A 22,227-nucleotide genomic window follows, 5' to 3' on the forward strand; every position below is an offset into this window, starting at 1 on the left:
TGATCACTGCAACACTTCGGATCGACTTCCGACTGTCTGAACGTCGAGCGGAGCGCCGCAAGATCAAGAGTGGTGGTGCCATGCCCCTTGTTCCTCCTTCCTCGATGCCACCTCCCTCTACACGTCTTTCACGAGAAGAACCTATGCAAATCGGAACCACTCGTTCCCCTCTCACTACTGAAGAACGCAGACGACGAAGAGAAGGAAATCTATGCATGTATTGCGGATCCTCATCTCATTTACTTCAGGATTGTCCGTCTGTTCCTCCCCGGCGCTCGGGAAACGAGCACCCTCGGTAAAATTAGGGACTTATTACCGAGGGAGTGATTCCAGTCCCTCTGTTACTCTTTCAGTCACTACTTCAGACCGTTCAGATGAATCAGAAGATGCCCGACTCATGGTAATGGCCGTTACTCTTCTGATTGGCAAGAACTCCATTCAAACCCAAGCACTCCTTGATTGCGGGGCTGCTGGGAACTTTATGGATACTCATTGGGCAGAAAGCCAGGGCTTGTCACGGATTGCCAAGACGGAAGATCAAAAGGTGGAAGGTGTTGATGGGGAACCTTTGAGCTCAGGCCTCATTACTCATGCCACTGAAATCCTCACGATGCACATCAGGCAGCATTCCGAACGTCTTTCTTTTGATTTAATCCGAGCGGCCCACTTTCCCCTGATCATTGGCATTGGATGGTTACGTAAACACAATCCCACCATAGACTGGTCCAGAAACCTGTTGAGTTTTCACTCCGAGCACTGCAAGACAAACTGTTTGGCAAAACCCACTTTTTCTACCATCCAAACCTCCTGTGGAGAAGAAGAAGCAAAGACCATTCATTGTATACCCGCCTATCTCCAAGAATATACCGAAGTGGTTACGGAAAAGATCCCTTTGGAACTTCCCCCCCACCGACCAGAAGACTGTAGCATTGATTTACATCCAGGTGCTTTGGTCCCGTTTTGTCGGATGTATCCTTTGACGGTACTAGAAAGACAGTTTCTGCGAGACTACCTTGATAAGAATCTGGCCAACGATCTAATCAAATCCTCCAAATCCCCTGCAGGCGCTTCTTTGTTTTTTATACCTAAAAAAGACACCCAGGAGCTACGACCTTGTATAGACTACCGGGGGCTGAACAAAGTTACTGTCAAGGACAGGTACCCGATGCCCCTGATCTCAGAAATCATCCATGCTGTAGAGTCAGCCACAGTGTTTACCAAACTCGATCTCCGTTATGCATACCATTTGCTTAGGATCCAAGCAGGGGACGAGTGGAAGACGGCGTTCAGAACCCCTTTCGGGTTATATGAGTACCAAGTGATGCCCTTTGGCTTGGTGAACGCGCCGTCTACATTCCAACGTTTTATGGACAGACTCTTTTCGGATCTCTTAGGACACTCAGTCATCGTATATCTCGATGACATTTTGGTCTTTTCCTTCTCTAAGGAAGAACATGTTGCACATGTCAAAGAGGTGTTCCGCAGACTCAAAGACAACCACCTTTCAGTCAAGTTGGAAAAATGTAAGTTTTCTGTGACATCTATCTCGTATCTGGTTTACGTTCTTTCCTCAGAGGGAATATCGATGGATCCTCAGAAGGTTAAATCTATCTTGGACTGGCCGTCCCCTAAATCTGGGAAGGAGATCCAAAGATTCCTAGGATTGTCAAATTTCTATCGGAAGTTCATTCCGAACTTCTCTCAATTAGTACTCCCGATGACCACACTCCTTAAAAAGTCCTCCCTACCATTTCAGTGGACTTCTCAAGCTGAGAAAGGATTTCTACAACTAAAACAGGCCTTTTGCTCCGCTCCCATACTAAGACAACCTGATCAACACAAACCCTTCATCGTGGAGACGGACGCATCTTCAGCTGCTGTAGGAGCAGTCTTGCTGCAGGAATATCAGGGTGAAGAACATCCAGTGTCATACTACTCTAGGACACTGAATCCTAGCCAGCGTAATTATTCTGTTATAGAGAGGGAACTGCTGGCCATGAAATTAGCTTGCACTGAATGGCGACATCTCCTTCAAGGTGGTGAACACCCTTTCACCCTTCGTACAGACCATAAGAATCTACAAGTGTTGCGTCAATTTGAATGTTACAATACTAGGCAGGCTAGGTGGGCTCATTTCTTTGCTCAATTTGACTTTAACATAACCTACATCCCGGGAGAGCAAAACGTTGTGGCTGATGCCCTGTCCCGACGTAGTGACTACTTGTCAGAACAGGAAACCACCATTGAATTGATGTTTGCTAGATCTCCCTGTATCGGTTTGGTATCGACCTTCCTACAACAAGTCAAGGATGAGTCAAGAGAGAGATTTGAAGATGAAATGCAGGGAGAGAAGCCAGAGTACGTTCTGAAGGATGGGCTGTATTTAGTCAACGCAAGGTTATACTTGCCAACCACATCCTTGAGAAGGACGGCATTGTTCTGGTGTCATGATACCAAGATAGCAGGTCATCGTGGAGTAAAAAACACTCAAGATCTCTTATCGCGTTATTTCTTCTGGCCAAAGATGAGGGAAGAAGCCAGACTATACGTACAATCTTGTATCACCTGTCTCCGTAACAAGTCTTCTACCCAAAGACCATTGGGATTGTTGGAATCATGCCCGGTTCCCACAGGCCCGTGGACCACATTATCTACCGATTTCATAGTGGAATTGCCCGAATCTCAAGGATGCACCTGTATAATGGTGGTCGTTGATTCTTTTACCAAGATGGCACATTTTACACCTTTACCCGGAGTGCCTTCAGCCTCCAAGATGGCAGGGGTATTTCTCAAAGACATATTTAGACTACACGGTCTGCCTACCAAAATCATTTCTGACCGTGGCACCCAATACACTTCGCATTTTTGGGCAGCCTTTTGTCGGCGGTTGGGCATAGAAAGAGCTCTGACCTCTGGGTTCCACCCACAATCAAATGGTCAGACGGAACGTCTCAATGGTACATTAGAGCAGTATCTTCGATGTTTCGTTAATCAACAACAAGACGATTGGGTCCAGTTGCTTCCTACTGCTGAATTCTCGTACAATAATTCTTCCCATTCTGCCATCGGTACCAGCCCTTTTTTTTGTACTTACAGTTTCCATCCCCGTATTTTTCTACCATTGACTGACATAGAGTCCTCAGTCCCTTTTGTTGAAACAACATTAGCAACCGTAAAAGAGGCCCAAGACCGAACTAGACAGGGACTCAAAGAAACACAAGACAGAAACAGGCTCCAAGCCAACAAACACCGGAGACCTGTCCCAGATTGGACAGTCGGTTCTAGAGTGCTTCTCTCCACTAAATTCTTACCACGGTGGGTGCGTCCTTCAAAATTGTCACCTAAATTCATCGGACCATACAAGATAACACACGTGGTTAATCCAGTGGCCTTCCGTCTCCTATTACCCACACAACTACGCCGAGTGCACCCAGTGTTTCACACCTCCCAACTAAAGACATTTGTTGAAGACAAATGGCTTCGGACGAAAGGGAAGGTATCTGTAGCTCCGGATCCCTCTAAAGATTTTTATGAGGACTCCCGTATTTGCGACTCTCGTTATCATCAAGGTCGATTGGAGTACCTGGTCCACTGGAAAGGCTATCCAAGCTCTGAGGACATATGGGAACCCAGATCCCACTTACGTACCCCCTTCCTTCTACGACAGTTCCATGTCAAGAACCCTTCTAAACCTGGGGGTGTGGACCTGGGGAGGGGGCATACTGTCACGCCGCGGGGAATCTGGCGGCTGTGGAATAGGTGGAGACTGCGTCCGCCTTTACTGGCACCTTCACGTCCAATGAAAACGTGAGGTGTCGGTCTAGTTGTTTCCTGCAGCCTACCGACACCGGTATTTATACATTTCACTTCCGGGGTCGGGTTGCGTTGCAACGTACAGTTTTCGTTCTGTCTCTTGCCTGCGCTATCTCCGTTTGGTATTCCCTTTCTGGTTATTACTGTTTTCTTCCTTCGTTTCCTCCCCGCCTGTTTTTTTGGTCCTCTTATATTCCCTTCCACCCTCCCGTCTTCCGTGATTGCGCTTCCCTTCGTTTCTTTCAGTTTACTAATTCCTGGCTACCCTGGTTCCTTCCTCTCTCGCGGAGTTTGTTCTCCTTCCTCTCTCCTTCTTTTCTTTTCTCTCCACTGATTTCCCGGTTCCAACTTTTGCCTGCATATCGGATTGCCCTGCCTCGCCCATTCCTGCTTGGATTTACCGGTTGCTCCTCCCGTGTATCGACCACTGCCTGCATTTCGGATTGCCCTGCCTCGCCCATTCCTGCTTGGATTTACCTATTGCTCCTCCCGTGTATCGACCACTGCCTGTTATTCGGATTGCCTTGCCTACCATTTCTGGCTGAAGTACTTACGGCTTCACTCTTTCTATCGCTATCTGCCTTTCTTGTCAGCACCTTCACCCCCGCTGTGTTGGATCCGTTCCTACTTCACTACAGCATCCTTTGGAGTCATAATACTCGAGCTTCCTTCAGCTGCGGAATCTCATCTCTTCCGGGGTTTTTTATGCCTTTGGCTTTTTCCCCAGTACTCGGCGGCTGCGGAGGGTTGCCACAGATCACCCTTTGGGTGTCACTGTGGCGTCCTACCTTGGTCGCCTTCATCTACAAAAAAAAGGAGTAAAGACTCGAGCAAAAGACAACCCAACGCTGTCACAACGCCGGAGACTTCAAGGTGAGGTGGAAAGGGAGGAAGGGGGGTCGGGGGCATATTCGGAAGAAGAGGATAAGTTAGACCATACTGACAGACACATCCGCGATTGTTGTCCGTGCTTCGCGGGCATTCATAAACCACATTATTGGCCGATCTAGGAATTTTCAAGTGAAATCTTTGCCTGCCCCACCTCCTAGCAACATTCTTACCACTTCTATCAGCTTTCTACAACTTTTTACACCGTTTTTTCTTCGCCGACATTCGCGAATATATAACGGCATCACAGACATCACAGGACATAGTCATGTGACTGCGCCCATGCAGCATGATGATATGTCCACGAATGGTGTCCATGCTTCATGGACATTTTGAAACTGCATTTTTGGCTGATCTAGGAAGTTGAAAGTTTACCCTTCCAGAGCTCCTAGTGCCATTATGAGTTGATCTCTCAACTTTTCACAACTTTCCAAGACCTATTTTAAACTTGCGAGTCCCCGAACAGTAGAGAAGTCCATGGATGGTTTCTCTGAAGGAAGGAACCCACCCATTACTTTTAGTCATTCTCAGTCTGGAAGTCCAGGAGAGAGCACCTACTTTGCAGACCTATTTGGCACACCTGCTGCTTGGCTGGAAATGGCATCAGTCATGCCCATCACTCCTACCTAGGGGCCACCACCACCACCTAGAGGGCCTGGAAAGGGGAAAAGGTGCACTGATGCAAAGGAGGAACAAGAGGAAGATGAAGATGAGGTAGAGGAGGTACCTACCTCCAGCACCCATAAAGAATCATGGGTGTGGCAGTTCTTTAAGACCGTAGGAGGGGTACCAAAGGCTGGGAATGCTGATGTTCAATGCATTGAGTGTGGAGTCACACTCCTTTGTGGAGAACATGGGCTTTACCACTTTGGTACCACCTCTATGTGCCACCACACCCGCTCAAACCACCTGGGTGCTCTGAGAAAGGCTGTTCATTTCTCAGAAATTAAGCTTTCCTCCTCTACCCCATCTTCCTCAACTGTCCCTGCCACCACACAGTCTACTCCAGTGGAGCAGAGGATTCCAGTGGCTGCCTCCAGGCCATACAAGAGGCTGTTGATCCTTACCTTTCTAGGACAACAGTACTCTGTATATACTGTGACACACCGCTCTGCAGGTGGGAGCAGTTTCTCAGTGCCTTCAAGGCTGCGGTCAAGGAGCATGAGAATCCCTGCCCCTACCTTAGATTTAAGCCATGCCCAACATCTTCCCCTGTTCACCTATCCCTCCATATCAGTGGTTGGTGCCCCTTCCATAACTCCCCTCCCCCACCTTACCTCCTAGCCTCTCCTTCCTAGAAAATCAGAAATATACAAAATCAAAAAAGCCCCCAAAAAGGTTCTATTGGGAGCCGCTTTCTCAGTTAAAAAATAGAAATACAAAATAATAGAAGAATAATAAGATTCTCTAACATTTCCTTTAGCATTTTGTTCTATGCTAATGGGAATAATGGAGCATTGTACACAAGAGATAAAGAAAAATGGACGGAAGCAATTTTCTGTCCCATATACTCCTCTATATAAAAACACAATAAGTACCATAACTTCCTAAGCACCTTTTGTGGCCTATATAGCCTGCAGACCCTCCCAGTGAATAACAGGGAGTGGAGGGTTTAAAGTCAATTCACTTTTTTTTGTTTCCAAATGGCGGCTCTTATAAGAACCTTTTTTAGTTTATTTTTTTTATTTGGGGGTTTTACATACTATACTAATGTTCCACTGTACTTTATTTTTTTTTATAATTTACAAAAACTGCTTCAAACTCTTTTTTCTATTTTTGCATTTTATCTGCTATTGCTACTAACAAATACTTCACTGCATATTTTACATGGTCACATAAATTATTTCAATGCATTCTGAACATTGGAAAGAAAAATCTAATTTCCAACATCTGTCAAATGAACTCCATCCCTTCGAAAAATATTCACTCCATCAAACTTTATATTTTCATTGTGGAAAGATGTCATTCCAACATCCTGCAAAAAAAGCACATACAGCTGTATTTAAATTCCGCCTGGCTTTTTCAATTTGTGGACACAAAAAGTTAGAATGTTTTGCCTTTGAGCTAGCAGAGAAAAAATAATCTTCAAACCTGGAAACAGTCAATTAACTTTGTAAATGTAGCCTTCATGGCAAACTTTAAGGATATTCCAAAACGGTAACAATTCCGCCCACTTCAATCCTCGAACTCCACACCAAGAAACTTCAAATTCTTCTAATCCAAGATTCAAAGACAATCCGCACTGCTCAGAGTAAACCTTTAACCAATGGATCCGCAGTCCTATTTCCAGGCCAGGCATCCTTAAAAGCCCTGGATGGCACGTGTGGGTCCGCGGACTAAAGCGTATGTCCGCAGATACCATAGTACAGGGCAGCCCATCTACACTTTTTACTTTTTTGTTTCTAACACTCCCTCATTGGCTACTTTCAAACAGTCACACATCCATCCGCCAATCACATCTAAAAACTCTACATGTAACCCTGTCACCTAATTTCAACACTTCAGATGTACATTTCAACTCTGAGAGTACATGTCTCTTGTCAGTCACGGCCTCCTGCATCAAAAAATACTGTGAAACTCTCCAAGATTTCTATTTGCAGATTCAACAATATCTACATCTAACACAACATAGTACAGCTATGCTTACTTTGTTAAAGTATTTTTTAAACATCTCTATAAATATATATACAGGGTTGCTGCCACTTACCATGTAATAAGCATCTCAATAAGCCTATTCACTTTTTTAACCATTGATATTAAATGTCATGAATTGCAACATTCTGCACCTGGTCACATCAAGTAGCAGTTACTTACATGTACTGCCAACACATTGAACTACCACACACCAACTGCCACTTAACGGTGTGCTATAAATCTTTTGCAACTGCATTTCTCTTACTTGTAGAAAAACGTTACAAACAGTACTGCTGTAAATGCACATATGCATTTACAGCAGCACTGTTTAACTTTCAACAAAAAGCTCCCAAAAAGGAACATTTTTAAAAGAACAGCATTTTTCCTTATATATAAATGTCATACTTTCCAACCTTTCTCATCACATCCCTTATAGTGCCACCATTCCCCACCTGCTCACACATATGTGTATACTGCCAATGTATCTATATGCAAAACGTGTCCTTATATGCACAATACTAGCCTTTTCCAACCACTAATATAAGACATCTTGCACTGCTCCAACAACAAACTGCCATTGCATTATCACTACGCTAGAGTTTCCCCACTCTTCAAAAACACTGCAACACATTACAAATACATTGCACCACAAACACTGCACTTTTCTTATTAAAAGCACCAGCACAAAAAATGCCCTACTGCAAAAACTTACATTTGTCATGCATTTTTACATCAAGCCAGACATTGCTGTACAGCTAATACCAATACATGTTACCCTTAGAAGAAACTGTGCTGTGCTGCAAAAATAACCTAGATGTGCATCTTTTTTACACACCAATGTTTACCCTGTTCCTTGTAATGTCCCCACTAGTCATAGTCCAGTTTTTCTAACAGCATAGTTAGCATAATTTAGTACTCCACCCATAACACAAATGTATTCACTTGTTTTCACAACAACTTTTCCTACCTTAAAAAATAACAACTTCTCTTGGTAAAACTACTTCACCATTACCACATGGTACGACGTTCTTTCATCGTCATGCATTTCAAAGCCTGCAGTTGAAACGTGTTTCACAGTTCATCAAATGTTTTTGGGGGGATGGGAAAGGGCAGATAAGTGGTTGGGGGGGTTGGGTATAGGTAGAAATAGGTGCAGGACACAGGAAAAAAGAATTTGAGGAACTGTCAAACACGTTTAAATTGCAGGTTTGAAATGCCTGACGATGAAATGACATGGAACCTACCACATATACTATCTATCTATCTATCTATCTATCTATCTATCTATCTATCTATCTTTCTATCTATTTAATTTTTATATAGTGCCACTCACCCAAAGGCCTCAGGGCACTCACAATAGCAACAGAACATAAAAAATAAAGAGAGTCAGCCGGGAAGGTGGGTCAGGAAAGAAGAGCGGAAGTGAGAATTAGCCAATATTTCTATCGAACAAGAAGGTCTTGAAATGCTTCTTGAATTGAGCAGTAGATGCGCAATCTCTGAGGTCCGGAGGAAGAACATTCCACAAAGCTAGTGCCCAGGCATTAAACTTTCATGCCGCTCATTTTTTTAGGAGGACTCTCGGTTGCAAGAATCTGATATTGTTTTTTTAATGTAGGGTTCGTCTAAACAGGGTCGTATTGACTCTGGAAGAGAGATAGGTGGGGGTATCTCCAGAAAGATACTTACAGACCATGACCAGGCCCTTGAACTGAATTCTTTGGTCTACCGGGGAGCCAGTGTAGTTTCCTCCAAGCCTCTGATACATGGGATTGACGCTTCAAACCGCAGACGACCCATACTGCTCTGTTTTTTATTACCTGCATTTTATTATATTAGTTTGTGAAGTGCCTATGAACAAACTGTTGCAGTAATGTAATTTCATGTTAAAAATGGCAGCAGGAATCAGGGCTTTGTTTGCTTCTGAAAGATAGGGCCAATCTGCTATAGCAGGTGAATATAATAGGAACAGGAGGATTTAAGATAAGACACATGCTTTTTAAAAGATAAATGAAAGTAAAAAATAACTCCCAAAGTGTTAACAGAATCAGAGACTTCAATTACATTACAAGCAATAGTGAAACTTTTGTATTGGGGTCAAATATTTTCAGCTTTAGTTGAGTGCCAAGAATAGGCAGCTCTGTCTTAAAGTTGTTCAATGCCAACGAGTTCACAGTAATCCAAGACTGTATGGCCAGAAAAATATAATTGACACTTTCTGAGTCAAAGGTGTAAGAGCCTGACAGTTCAATCACAATTTGGGTATTGTCTTCATAATTTGCAATCTGTACCCCCAGCGAAGCAAGGAGATCACATAAAGGTCTAGAGTATATATTAAAGAGCAGCAGCGACAAACACGATCCATGTGGTACCCCACAGGTGAAAGAGGGTCTTTGTGATTGGGCATTCCCTTTAACCACATTTGCAGTTCTTGGTCCAAGAAATGATTTCAAACATGAGGCAGTTGACGGCGCACATTTACCCACCTTGACAAGTCTGTCCGTCAGACGGCCGTGATTGACTAAATCGAACGGGTCAGAAAGGTCTAATAGTAGGAGTAGTGCCATACTGCCTTTCTCAATTATGCCTGTGATGTTGGATTTTAAATCCAAAAGTGTGGTCTACGTACCATGGTTAGTACGAAACCCAGACTGCTGTGAGGAAATAGTGTCTTGTTGCTCAACAAAGGATTGATATTGACTATTTGCTACATTATCCAGTATTATTAATATAAATGGAATGTTCATGATAGGCCTATAGTTTCCTGCTTCAGTTGTATCCAGATTCTCCTTTTTTAACAGGGGGATGATCCAAGCCTCTTTGATGTTATCTAGAACAAGGGCTTCCTGAAAAGAGCGTTTAATAAATCTGGTGACCCATAGTATAAGGGTCGTAGAGAAATCCTTGAACAGTGTAGCGGGAAAGATGTCCACATTACATGATGTAGGTTTCATCTTCTGTACAATGTCCATAACCTCTTTTTCCAATATTTCCTTAAACATAAATACAGAGGTCACAGGATCGCTCCTATTACTAGGGGAAAGCATCACATCACGAATGAGCTGGAGCATTTTTACTTGAGCTAAAATACGTTTTTTGCATGGTAATGTTTTTTGGGAATTTGGGAATGTGCATCAGGAATTTGCTGGCACCAGTCATCATCGATACTAATTAATGATGCAATTAATCGCCATTTCAATCCTGCCATTTCAATCCTGCCATTAAGACTTGTTTCTTTGGCTTTAAGGACTGTGGACTTAAAAAGGGTTGCTGCGTGTTAATACGCTGCCAGGTTAACATTCAAGAGGTGTTTCTGCCAGATACATTCTGTTTTATGTTTAACTGTTCCAGTGCTTAACACATTTGGTGTATACCATTGATTGTGTTTTGCATATTTCTTCTGAGTCACACTTCTCAATGGGAGAAACAGGTGGCTTATTCAGCTGAAGGGTTTTATTAAAAATGTGAGGAAGAGACACCTCGAAGGAAAGAGAGTGGTGATCTGACCAGACGCAGTAATCTATTGATATCGAAGATACCTTTTGATTTTTGGATAGAATCCAATCCAGAATATTATCAGCCTTGTAGGTTGGAAGTTCAACATGCTGATAACAGACTGAAGAATTTGTAGTAAAGAGGCTGCATCATGGTCCAATTGGTTTTTGGCCCATAAGTTAAATTCACACAAAATTATAAGGGTTGATTGCTGTTTGGAAATGCTGCCCAAGAAGGCTAATAGTTGCTCCTCAAATTTCGGCGTCATCATGGATGGTCTATGGAGTAGCAAGATCCTCAATGTGCTAACAGAGTTAATATTCATTTTTAATAGCATAGCCTCACAATGATCAAACTTTGGTAAGTCGGAGATGTAAAATGTAATATCTTGCTTAAAAATTAAAGCCACTCCCTATCCTCCAATTCCTATGCGATCAGTATGGAGGGACAGATAAACTTCAGGTGTGGCCAGTTACACCACATGGTGGGCAGCTTTCTGAAGCCATGCCTCAGTAACTCCCAAGACATCAAGATTAGATTCCAAATTGAAATCAGCGACTTCTACGGCATGGTGCACCAAAGACTGTCTGTTCAGTAAAGAAAGCTAAAAGCTCATGATCTACCCTTCAAAACTACAGCAGAAAACTAATCATCGAAGCTCTGACAGCGCATTTCCACTAAAGAAAAATGTGTTTATATTTATTTTTAACAGAAAGAAACCACTAACTAAATGAATCAATACATTACAAAAAAGTAATTCTAAACATGCGCAATGTCAATATAGATACTTTTCCAATCTTCTGTGAAGGTGAATGGATTCACACAATCAGCAAAGAACCATATTTCAATGAAGAGGCTTATAAACAAGAACCAAAAAAACGATTGCCATAGACAATAATGGCTGAGGCTAAGAAGTGGTAGGAGACACAATTATTGCAAAAAAAACTTCCCCAACAAACTTTCAACCAAATGTTTCTTTTTCCCTAACAAACCATCAAGTGTACAAATGTACATGTACCTCAATATGTGACGTACGCCAAAAATCCTTCAAACCTTTATGACAATTCCTCAATCACTAAGTGAAACTAAAAGACAAAAGTAGAATCAAAACCTTACAAACCCAGTACCCATCCACACTGGACTGCAAGGACATTGAACAGCCTGCATTTCAGGAACTGCGTGCAAAAGCACCTTCCACCACATCAGAATGTTAGCAACACACCATTCTGCTATAGGAAACCTTGTACATATGCAACAGGTCCTGCTCTAGAACTGCAACATTTAAATATCATTCTCCTACATGGAACAGACAAAGAACTCATTTGAGAAATAGAGCACATCTAAAGTAAATATTTTGGAAATGAAGCTGACTTACAAAATTCAGTAACTTTAGAAATCATTAGTGAAAACCTCACAAAACACCAACCTCCTTACAAACACATACAAAATAAAAATAGAAAATGTTCAAAACACATCTGCTGAAATACCAGACAAAGTCTCAGAACTTTTTATGAAAAGTGTTAATAACTTATAGGATACCAATCAAATGATCTATTTCTCACTCTTGATGTTGGCCGATGGGTAACACAATCAAAGTACAGCCTACCTTGTCTTCGGAGCTGCAGGAAGTGATGAAAGTTCACCTGCCGCACTCTCCTCGCGCTTGTAATTAAAGCTCTTGGAGACCACAGCAGGGAAACCCTCAAAAGGGAAAAAACCCTGGGCTGCTTGAGAGCGCTGGTCAATAGAAATTGGGGTGCGTGGCTAGAGAGCGTAGTTTGATCCCCAATGTCTAGCAGGTGTATTCTACTTCACGTGGAGGTAACTATAATATAAGGAGAGAATTACTAAGATGTTTTTGACGGAAAGGTATGTCAAAGGATATAGGAAATGAGGATACATTTCCGGACTGTATTTCTGTTAGAACGGGAGAATAGACGGATGGGAAGTCCTGCTGTTTGAAACACGCTTGACTCCTTTGGGTAAAAGAGTAAGGAAAAAGAGAGGTTTGAAAGAAGGGAGTAGGGAGTCTTACTCAGAATACCTATTGAGGAGTTTAGTTTACCTAAGTTGACGAGGACAAGGTTCGTGACTTGTGGAGAAGGGGTTATGGGAAATGTAGTCTGATACCACGAATCCTCGTTAGCAGAAAGGAACACAACCTGAAAGGGTCGAGAATTACTAACAGCAAAAAGTAGCCTGATGGGAGTCAAGTATCTGACGAGGTACGCGACCTACTTGAAAAGAATCTTCCTTAACAACGGGGAACGCTGCTTGAAAGGGTTCCTGCGATAAGCTCGGGGCCGTGGGAGTACTCTCTGCGCTCGGTGGGCGCGGAGGAAAAGAAAACCTGGAAATATAAAGGAGTTGAAAGGTAAGAAGCAGAGGAGTTGCGGAAAGGTAGGGAAGCAGGAGGAAAGTTCGGAACTATTCGATTACTCACGTAACGTAGCTACAGTAAACAGTAGCAACGCACCCTCCTCCTGGCTTCTGCTTCAGATGTACCGTCTCCAGGAAAGAGGGAGGAGCCTCTTGTCCGCCATTCTGCAGGACTAGACTGTTACTCTCAGTTCGATGCGCCATTTTGGAAGAACTATACGTCAACTTGGGTTTAAAGCGATATGTTGACGAGATGTGACGCCAACGGTGCCAAACCGACCAAGTCCGCCGTCGATGCATAACAAAAAGAGCACAAAAATAGTAGATATGGCCTACCAATTAGAGGACATTAAGAAATCCCAATGGTTCCAATTAGCTTTATATATAAGAACAGAAAATAAATACAAAATAACAAACCCCTCAATACTTTGCACATACTGCAATACAAAGCTTGACAATAACCAAATGCCATCACGTGCTATCACTAATAACTTCCAAAAGCTCTCCAACAACTTAACTTGTATGAGCGCATTATAATACAAACAGTACCCCCATTTCAAGCTATAATACAACCTCAACCGAAAACTGCCAAATTGCCTCCATTCCGAAATACTGAAAGGCATTTGTGGCAAAGTAGTATATTTGTCATTAGATCTTAAAGAAAATATAGAAACTCTAGGAGTACGACGGCCAATAGATCAATCTTTGATTGATTGTACTAGTTAATGGTGTACCAACAAAAGAAAAAAGTTTTTGGCAACAACTAGTCAACTTAAACAAAGTAAGACAAGCCCTACAATATCTCAAACAAAACAATGAATACTACTAAGATATAAACATAGAGGAAAACTTAAGAGAAACCATCGAAATAACAAAAGATTCACCACAAACTGGCCAATTTGAACGTGTATATCCTGTAACTGCAGCCAGCATTTTAAACCATATACAGTGCACCCACTACATTCCAAAGACACCATTGAAGATGGATTAGAAACTTATCAAATGCGTCAAGCCAAAGGATCCCAAATGAGCATATGGGAGAAAATTGCAGAAGCATGCTCTTTTCCTCTACTATTTCCTACAGAAAAAGAAGGATGGTATGATGAACGATCCACACAAATTAGTGAATCAGAATATCACTCTTTACGAATGTATTCTGAAGACCCAAGATTCAAACAAAATGTAGAGTACATTTTCCACTTCATCTTCGAAAGTGAATGAGCAATTCTATGGCATAGAGTTGCACACACATTAAAACCAGGCTCTAATTTCTTATGCAAGTTGCTACCCAACTGCTTCAAATAATAAAAGACAAAGATTAAGTTTTGCAGTCAAGTATCCCAAATCTCTTAGCAAACATGCGTGGTACAAAACAATACTGGTCCCAAAGTCACGCTGATATGCGTTGTATGCTAAGGAACCTAGGCCCACCCACATGGTTTGGTATTTTAAGTTGTGCAGAATATGCGTGGGATGACTTGCATAACTTCTTACACACTGCAAACCAAAATAAAGAGGAAATAGATGTAAAAACAATAGGAGCACTCTGTTCTCTTGACCCTGCAATGTATCAAGGTACTTTCACCATCGCTTCATTGCCATGCTGCACTTCATCTGTAATAAAACTACTCCTCCACTCGGGGAGAAGTGTAACACTTCTTTTGGAGAAAAGAATATCAATCCAGAGGAGCACCACACATCCACATGCTTTTGTGGCTAAACGATGCTCCCAAATTTGACCATGACACTGATACCACTGTTTTACAATTTATTGAAAAATACATTACCTACATTATCTTTCCTGGGAGCGACATTTATGAGGGACAAGACCCTTACTTGGTGTTGAGGAGCCATTTCGGAATTAGTTGACCACTTGAAGCCGGCCAGCCAGAGAGAGGCTACGCAGAGCCCAAGCCGCTACTGCTGCACAGAGTTAACACATCCTGGAGGCAGGACCACAAAGCCTCTATGGTGGGTGGAGAGCCCGCAGAACGCTCCAGAGGAAAGCTGGAAGCCGCAAGCTCTGAGGTCTCTGTAGGAGAAAGTCCGATCTGACTGGCGTGACCGAATCACTGCACCCTGAGGAAGGAGAAGGCAACCAATGGCCCGTGAAGCCTGGTTCCATTACCTCCCCCAATGAAGGTCACCACGGAAAAGCAGGTACACGGTTCTCACCAGCGAAAGGGAGGAGGGCAAATATGGTAATAGCCCAGTCCCATCTGCAAAACAAACTGACTCACAGAGGGTGGAGAATCACAATGGAAGGAGAGTCTGCAGGTCCTAGTGGGACCACAAATAGTTATTACAAATGTGAAACTGAACAGCCCTAGAGGGGTAGGCAAGAAACAGTAGTTGAATAACTGAAGGACTTACCAATCCAGATTGCAGATTTAAAAATTTGGGGGGGGCATGGCTTGGAGCTGCCGCGAGTGGCATGGCTCCTTAGAAGCTCCTGTGTGGCACCATGTTACGTGCTTAACAACGGCGGCTTCTCTCTCCCTTTACCTGCATGGTGCATATGATTTGAATAAGGATGGAATGGAGACTGTGTTGCTGGTGAAATTATCTCCCAACTCACAAGGGTTGTGGAGCAACAGCTTTTGGCAGTTATCGAGCCCGCTGTGGGGAATGAAAAGAAAATGGCGGCCGCTGCTCTCCGGAATTCGGAGAACCATGCCACTAAGATGAAGCAGCCAACTGATCCCAACATCGATTCAGCATAGCTGCAGCGGAACTGGTTTATGAGCACTACTTGAAGCAGCTGGGAGACCCGACACCCTCGACGGGCGCCTGACTGGTGCTGGTGCCAGAGACCACATGGCACCCTTTGCTTTGCTGTATGTGCGCAAACCTCATCCATCGGGTCGCACACTGGAGTGCCGGGCGTCCCCTCACCCACATACCTAGCAATGGTCTTCCCCTCCTGTGAAGGTCTGGGAGGTCCATCAAGCGGGGCCGGGCTCATTGGGGCGGCGGTCCGGGGTCCTTGGCTCCTGATGTCTCCTGAGTTGGTGGAGTGACTTCAGCGACATACCCCTGAGGATCCTGCAGTCGGGGTAGTGCTGAAGCGTTGGGCTTCTCCGAGAGCACTCCCAAAGCCCCACCAGAGCAGAGGTTGGAATAAGCCCGCGTGACACAGGGAGTCCGCTCTAGCACCAGTTGTCACCGGGCCCGTCGTGCACGCACTTTGCTCCCGGCATGGCTAACACGGGGCCCGGTGTAAGACACACTAGGCTTCCCCACATCAAAAATGAAACAGATCACCGGAGAAAAGGCCAATCCGGGGACCCAGGATTGTTTGTTCCTTGGCAGGCCTGGGAGTGCAGCTGTTCACAATTCAATCACGGATCACAGCACTACAACTATTGGCATTGTGACAGTGGGAAGCCTGTACACCAGCAGCTGCAGTGCTCCAGCATTCGATCACCCTGGGCCTGCCTGAGTGTAGCTCCTGTGCCCGATTGACTTCCGTCATCCATTGAAGCGCCAGCATTTGGCAGGCCCAGATCCGGCGGGACAGGTTGAGGAGGTCCTGGTGCCCGAACACGCCTGTGATCCAGTGGCGCTCATAGCAGCGAAGGTAGTCAATCTTTAGCAAGCATGGTGGAGATTCAGGGGAAATCAAGTGCAAAATTCCCTTGGGAACCGGATAATAAAGATTCTCTACGTCTATCTGCTTGCGAACGGCGGCTGTGGGATCACATCTACAAGGGGAAGTGCCTCCTTGGGACAGACCATAGCCTTGTTCCGGCCTCCTGTCAGGAAAGAACAGCGACCCTCGCTGGTAAACCACTATCCGCAGGGTAACGATTCACTCGGCGGTGGGCATCTCCCTCTTATTAGTGGCCTTCCTGTACCCCTATTGTCTAAAGCACTTCTCTGATGTATCTGTGGGGGTGAGGTTACCTTACGACACAAGGCTTCTTGCTGAGGGCCCTACACCTCTGGGGAACCCGAGGTGAGTGCTTCGCCTACGAGTGCCCTTTCATAGCAGGCCCAACATGATTCCGGACTGTCAGGGACAATGGCGAAAAGTGGTAAGGTGACCAGACAAACGGACATTGCCGCACTGATGGGTAATAGGAATCCAGAAAAGCCAAAAATGGGTGAGACCTCTGCGGAGCAGGTGCCGGGCTCCAGTGCCTCCCAGGAGTCACTAGCATCGGAACAGCTAGTCACTAGGGCAGACCTGAAGGACCTCCTGGCGGCCCTAACAAAAGAAATCCAAAAGGACACGCATGAAGTGACCAAAATAATTAACTCAATTGACAAGAGGGTGGAGGCAGTGAAAATGCACTGTGTGACCGAACATTTGAATGAGAGAAAGGTCAAGGTAGACTAACAGCTCTGGAAGCACGGTGCAGAGCAACTGAGACGAGGCTGGAGGATGCAGAGAATAGGTCCAGGTGGAACAACATCCGCATTCGTGGGATCCTGCTGTCGGTCCCAGACTTGGAGCTTGAGGCCTATGTGGTGGATTTGTTTAGGTTCATCATAACTCTTCCAGGTGAATCTCCGCTGGAACTTGACCGAGTGCACAGGACGATGCCTCGCCGATCGGTCACCTCGCCTCTGGATGTTCTGGCCCGGGTCCTTTATTTTAGGCTGAAAGAGGAAATCATGAGAGAAGCTAGGTCAATGCAACAAATCTCCTTCAGAGATTCCAATATCCTCCTGTATCAAGACCTGGAAATTCCACCCTCCAGAAAAGGAAATCCCTCAAGCCGCTGACTGCCTGGTTACGTGAAAGGAAAATCCCATACCATTGGGGCTTCCCAACGTCCATAAGATTTTCCTGTGAGGGCGTGTAGCACCAGTTCCACTCTTTGAAGGAAGCAAAGAAAATGATGGGCATCGTGGGGCAAGCTACGGATCGGAAGTAGAATCGAACACCAGAGAACCCTCCAAAAAGCAAGCTGGGATGACATGGACAAGGGTGGACAGACGGTGCAGGCCCAGTGGTCCCCCACGAAGGAAACCCAACCCAGAATGAGTAATCATATAGTTCTGAGTGCAAACAAGGTTGGTTTCACGCCCCATGATATCTTGGCCCCCCTCTGTATGAGCTCGGGAAGGGGAGACACCTCGGGAACTTTATCTTTAGCTGGGGAGGTTTGGCGATGAGGGGTGCTCAATGGGAGTGTGGAGGTGGTCCAAATGTTCTCCCCATTTTCTGGGATAAACCGGTTCAAGACAAAGTTTCTGCCGATTATCAGCTTTACTATCCTTTGCGAGGCCAAGTTAACGGATGCCTCGCTAATGAGAAGTTGGGCCCAGTTGGCCATTGGTGCTTGTGGTTGGAGCACTTCCAGTTGCCCCATTGGGTAGGAGAATCTCCTTTCTTGAGGTTTTTGGGTGGGGGGGTAACATGGGGGGAGAAAGTACCTGGGGTAGAAAGGTGCTAGGAATTACACTCCCACATATGTTGAAATGTTACTACAATCAGACATCCACATACACTGCTGACTCTCTCTACCAGGACCACACCACACAGGAAGACCGATTAGGAATGGCCAAAGCTGCTATTAAAGCTGCATTCGTTATGGAGTCTCATGGGGCAGGCTGACGAAAGAGAAATTTGATTCCTCACATGGAACGTTCAGGGCCTTAATTTTCCGGGGAAACGTAGATCGGTGGAGCATAAGCTCAGTCAGCTAGAGGGGGACATAGTATTCCTTCAGGAGACTCACCTGCTTCAGGTTGACGAGAAACAGGTCAGATTTAAAAGGTTTAAGAACAGGTTCTTTGCCACTTCAGGGGGGGAAGAAGAGAGGGGTAGCTATCTTGTTGAGCAAGAGGGTCCCACTGACAAAAATCTCAGTTAAGCGGGATCCGGGGGGCAGGTTCCTACTGGTGAAGGGTCTACTGGTGGAGCAACCAATCACCTTAATCACGGACAAGTTTTTAGCAAGCCTGATTCGGGTCATCTAGGCATTCTCGTAGGGGCATTTAATTATAGGTGGGGATTTTAATATGGTCCCGGACCCCATTGCAGATAAGACACTCTCGCCGTCCAAATTAGACCATTTGCTAGCATTAGCCTTGGCTAGGTTATTTAGTGAAACGGGTACGGTCGATGTATGGAAGTTGGCTAATGTAGGGGTCGGTGACTACACACAACAGTGACACGCACATAAGTGGTTCTCCAGAATTGACCTTCTGCTGGTTACAGCTACAATTTACCCATGCTTAGACAGAGTGGAGATACACGCAGGAACAATCTCATACCATGCCCCAGTATCGGCTGACCTGAGTATTCACGGCTCCCCCCAAGCCCCAATGAGGTATTGGAAGCTTTGTGATTCCTTGTTGCTAGATGCAAACATAAAAAGGGAAATTGAGAAAACGCTAAATAATTACTTCTTGGAAAACTTAGGAAAGGACACCCCCATTGGAGTAGTCTGGAATGCCATGAAAGCAGTGGTGCGGGGTTCCCTCATTAGTGCCGGGGCTGAACAGCGAATGGTCTCGAAGATCCTAGTATCCAAATTGGAGGGGTCGGTAGCCTCGCTGGAAAAAGACCTGCAATCCAATTGGACAAGGAAAGGGGAAAGGGCACTGCGTAAAGCCAATATAACACTGGAGATGGACTAGGCGCATTGTTCGGCGAAATCGCTAGCTTACACAAAACCGTTTTGTTACAGTAAAAATAATAAAGCTAATTGCATCTTAGCATATAAACTAAAAAGAACACACACCAGGAACAACATAGATTGCGTTAGGGATGTTAAGGTTCAGGCCCAATATAGAGACCGGGACAAGATGGAGGTGCTTATGGATTATCATAAAGCTATTATGTCTGGCCAACCAACCGTCCTTGATAATATGCCTAGTTATCTCCGGGCTAGCAAAACTCAACACTATAAAACCCTACTGAAATCTTTAGATGAATTCAATCACGCAGGAAGAGATGTTTGAAGCCATTAAATCACTGAAAAAATCAGCCCTGGGTCCAGACGGGTTGACTGCTAAATTCCACAAATCCTTCTCACATATTCTGGCTCCGCGACTGACCACCCTATTTAACTCCTTTCTGAGCACTGGTACCATTACTAAATTGATGGCGGAATCATTGACAGTTCTTCTCCATAAAATGAGGAAGGATCGCGAACAGCCGGCTTCATTCAGGCCAATAACCTTAATGAATAATGATGGTAAACTTTACTCGAAAGTCCTGGCAGCGAGGCTGAACTCACATCTCCCGCATAATATTGCCCAAGATCAAATGGGATTTATCCCAGGGAGAGGGACACACAATAACATCAGGCGTACCATAGACCTCATAGAATGTGCAAAATGGACAGGGGAATGGATGTTGGTAATCTCACTGGACGCCCATAAGGCGTTTGATTTAGTGGACTGGGGCTACATCCGGAGCATCTTGCAACATTGGGGTTTTGGTACGAAATATACAACATGGGTCATGGCTAATTATCAGATCCCCACTACGTAATAGCGGGTGAATGGTATTAGATCTGAAACAATATGCATATCCAGAGGAACGAGGCAAAGCTGTCTCCTGTCGCCATTGATTTTTGCTCTGCCCATGGAGCCGTTCGCGATTAGGATTTGACAAAATTCAGAGACAAAGGGGCTCGCCATGGGAAGGCAGGGATATAAAATTGTGCTTTACGCGGATAATGTTCTGGTCACCATAACCGAACCCAATTCCTCCCTGGGCCCGCTTTGGGGGGAAATTGAGGAATTCGGTCGGGTCTCAGGGTTTAGGGTGAACCTTGATAAATCTGAAGCAATTGCAATTAATCTCACAGCGAAACACAAGTCAGACTTAAGTCGAGCACTACTAATCCCCTGGGCCACTTCTTCCATTGGGTACCTAGGAGTTCAGATCCCCAAAGATTCATCCCAAATATATCAGAGCAACTTCCCGTGGCTGTTCGACGACTTCAAGCGTGATTTAGAACACTGGCGAGCGCAAGAAATCTCTTGGTTTGGCCGCATAGCCATGGTGAAAATGAATCTGGTCCCAAGATTATTATACCATTGTGCGTCTCTCCCAGTGCATATTCCAGATGGAGCTCATAATTCTGCAGAGAAATATTCAGAAATTTATATGGGGGAAAGAAAACCAGAATAGTGAAGAAAATCATGCTCCAGGGGAGGGCGTTGGACGGCCTGGATGTTCCAGATGTAGCTAGATACACACTAGCGGCGCAGCTTTCACATGCATTTGCTTGGGTTCACTCATCAGACCAGCCTCATTGGAGGCAAATGGAGGAGGTCTGGTGCCCGGTTCCACTGTCGGATCTCCTGCACTTACTATCTACCAAAGCCGAGGCTAATCGGGGTCCCCTTGCAGCAACAATGAACACTGTGCAAAAGTGGAAGGTGGCAGCCCCCAAAGGGGGCTGTACAACTTAACTGAGCCCGTTCACACCGATTTGGAACAACCCGGAATTCATGCCCGGGATCCCCCCATATGGGTTTGCAGCATGGCAGTAGGGAGGGCTTCGGAAACTATCGGATTTCCTGGAGGAAGGGGCTCTGTTATCTTTTGAAAAGTGTAAGGAAAAGTTCGGGGTCACAGAGACAGAAAGGTTTCATTACACCCAATTGCGGCACTGGACCTCCCACAAGATAGTGAAGGAGAGGGGGGCGAGAGCCCTGACGGCTCTAAAGCAAAACTTCACATCAATGAATCCAAGAGGGAAGGTGTCCACAATCTACAAGATTTTAGACAAAACTGACCCCTCCAAGAAAGAAAGGTATATGCTGGAATGGGAGAGGGACCTTGGGCGAGCTACAGATATAGAGGAATGGAGGAAAATTTGATCTAGACTGCATAAAAGTGCTCAATGCATCATGAACAAGGAAGAGGGCTATACATTAGTTATAGATGGTGTCCGGTCATCATTTCGAATACAAAAGGACCGAATGCAATACATTTGAATCAAAAGACCGGAAAAAAAGACTGAATGCCTTTTTTTTAATGTATTATTTTTTTTGGTTTTGGTATAGGTAAAATGTGTGGTTTTTGGCCAATAAACATGGATTTGG

The 22,227-nt window shown here is 44.8% G+C and overlaps 1 protein-coding gene across 1 annotated transcript in view; it reads right to left on the bottom strand.

Annotated features, from left to right (window-relative positions):
* The window catches only part of LOC138472587 (tyrosine-protein kinase STYK1-like), a 567,235-nt gene that overhangs the window by 506,003 nt on the left and 39,005 nt on the right, over positions 1-22,227 (bottom strand). The gene's annotated exons all lie outside the window — the stretch shown is intronic.

The sequence above is a fragment of the Ambystoma mexicanum genome, chromosome 8, assembly GCF_040938575.1.
Source record: "Ambystoma mexicanum isolate Mex_15411 chromosome 8, UKY_AmexF1_1, whole genome shotgun sequence".
Taxonomy (NCBI): domain Eukaryota; kingdom Metazoa; phylum Chordata; class Amphibia; order Caudata; family Ambystomatidae; genus Ambystoma; species Ambystoma mexicanum.